Raw genomic sequence first — 2896 nt, forward strand, 5'->3', positions numbered from 1 at the left:
CTACATTATTAAGATGGGGGCAAAGTTGAGTCATCCATCTCTCTGAGGTTATGAGCCTATGGACATAAGAATACTTTTATGAGGAGTCCTATGCATGCACTGTTGGTGACTAGTTCATGTGGATTTCTTATAGATTCAGGCAGAGAGACTCACGCACTCATCCATACTCCTGTGCTTGCCTCTCTTACCCGTGCTGGCAGCATCTGTATGATTATGTCCCAAACATCCTTCCTATTCTCCCCTGAGCAACAGCACCTGCCACAGGGGAGCACGGTTAGCAGATCACTCATGGAGCCCCATCCACCTTGTTATCCAGCAACCGCCACCTCTGTGCTGCACTGGGTACCAAATTACAGACTATCTCTGTATTTTGTTTGTTGAGGCTGGATAGACGCTGAGGAGTTTCAGAGTGAAAGGTGCTTGTTGGACCCATGAACCTGCCATAGCTTTGCATGCTCCACTATTTTGGATGATAAGGCAAAAGCAAGGAAGTAGATTAACTACCTGCACCTTTACTGAATTGTGTGTCTCTATCATAGGATATGAAAATATGTCTACTAAAATTTTTTTAAAAACAAGCATTTACACATTTTTATGTTCATACTAATTGTGAAATTTTTGTCTCAACTCTGACGACATCAATTTCTTAATATGAGATCTTAATACCAGGCAGAAGAACCAAACTAAATAGATTGGTGTGGAAATAGTATGATTTAATTTGGATGAGAATGCTACACCTCTATGCAATTCCATACAATTAGTTGCTGTAATTGTTTTGTTATCATTTTACCAATAAAAATTTCTTGGGATACAGTTGCAGGTGAGTCAGTTTACATGAACAGTCCTGGCATTACCTATTTTCCTAATTTGGAAAAATTGAAAGGAGCAGCAGTCTTACTATTAAGATAGTATGATGGTATAAATCCAGCCCTTCCCTTTCCATCTTTCACAGCCAGGGATTTCTGGACGCGAGCGATGGCTGCTGACAACTGCACTGGGGTCACTGACTTCATATTCCGGGGCCTCTCTGGCAGACAGGACGTACAGCAGGGGCTCTTTGTGCTCTTCCTGCTGGTTTATGGCATAACCATGGTTGCCAATCTAGGGATGATCCTGCTGGTCAAGGTGGACCCCAGACTCCACTCGCCCATGTACTATTTCCTGAGCAATCTGTCCTTCTGTGATGTCTGCTACTCCTCCACTGTCTCTCCCAAGATGCTGGCTGATTTCTTATCTGAGCAGAAGAGGATACCACAAACTTTATGTGCCATTCAGATGTATTTTTGGGGGATCTTTGGAGATGTGGAATGTCTCCTGTTGGCGATCATGGCTTATGACCGTTACGCAGCCATTTGCAACCCACTTCTTTATACAGTGGCCATGCCCAGGAGACTCTGTATCCAGCTCGTGGCCTTTGTGTATATGGCAGGGTTGGTCGACTCAGCAATCCACACCTGTTGTACATTTCGATTGCCATTCTGCAACTCCAACATCATCAACCACTTTTTCTGTGACATCCCACCCTTGCTAGCCCTCTCTTCCTCAGACACCTCCATCAATGAGATACTGTTGTTCATTTCTAGTACCTTTGTTGTGGGGCTAGCAACATTACTGTTCTACTCTCTTACATCTTCATCCTAACTACCATCCTGAGAATGAAGTCAGCAGAGGGCAGACTCAAAGCCTTCTCTACGTGTGCCTCCCACTTAACCGCTGTGGCCATATTCCACGGCACACTGCTGTTCATGTATTTCCGACCCAGTACCAGTTACTCCATGGACACGGACAAAGTGGCATCTCTTTTCTACACTGTTGTCATCCCTATGCTGAATCCGCTGATCTATAGCTTGAGAAATAAGGATGTGAAAGGCGCCCTGAAAAACATGGTCAGCACTAAATTATGTTCCGTGTGAAACAAGTTATTCCAGCCAAAAGTGTTATTTAAAGGTTCTGAGATCTGAAGTTCAGGCCCTTTGATAGAGGTTCCTGTAGTCTCACCAATACATCTTCTAGATACTTTCTATTACGTATCACTGTGCCTAAGTTGAGCGTAGGAAGCAGCGACTTTTGATCTGAACCTCCACCCAATGTATGAAGTGTGGTCATATGTCCACTTTGCTGTTTTCGAAGAGAGTCTTTTTCTACCTGCTTTCCTTATTCACGGGTAAGCCCCAGCGATCTTTCACTGCCAGAACTCCCCACATTTCTGAGATGATAATTCAACTTATTCTCCCAAGGTACAATATTTCTTCATGAGCAATGGGTTTATTAAATCAGAAAGGTTTGAGTGCCTTAAATTATGTTTGTATATATATCCTTCCTATGCACTAGTATCCCTGTATAAATGATCCATCATAACACCTAGAAATATACCCATAGTAAATAAATAAATAAGAATAAATAAAAACACTGATGCCCGAACTCACATTTCAATGGCATTTTCATTGCACATTAGAAATTCACCCCTTAAGTGATTGCAAATGTTCTTTTGTGAAGGCATTTCAGAATGATAGTAAACCGTAAGAGGCTGCTCTAGTTTTCAAGGGGGCATTTGCATGACCTATGACAGACAATGGGATAATATGGTAGTGGGATTAAAATCTATGAGAAATATTTCTTTGGATCAACAGCTTGAAGGGTTTCTAGCTGTACCATATTTTCTGAATTCAGGCATATTTCTTGGTAATCATTCTTATGTGCATGAACATATTGGAAAAAACTGTAGTTTGTTTAAGTCCAAACAGTCAGAGGCTCATTGTGTTTGCAGTGTTCCAAAGTTATAAACATGCCATCTTCCTTCCATGTAACATATGACAGTAATACCTGGTAAAGATTGATTTGACATGCATAATGATTCCTTTAATCACATCGAATAAGTGCAAACTAGTGAGAAGGA

At 41.7% G+C, this 2896-nt stretch overlaps 1 pseudogene; it reads left to right on the forward strand.

Moving 5' to 3' along the window:
• Positions 1-975: 975 nt before the first annotated feature.
• LOC118908031 (olfactory receptor 1009-like) lies at positions 976-1913 on the forward strand (annotated as a pseudogene).
• The last annotated feature ends 983 nt before the right edge of the window (positions 1914-2896 follow it).

The sequence above is a fragment of the Manis pentadactyla genome, chromosome 9 (genome assembly GCF_030020395.1).
Source record: "Manis pentadactyla isolate mManPen7 chromosome 9, mManPen7.hap1, whole genome shotgun sequence".
In the NCBI taxonomy this organism is placed as follows: domain Eukaryota; kingdom Metazoa; phylum Chordata; class Mammalia; order Pholidota; family Manidae; genus Manis; species Manis pentadactyla.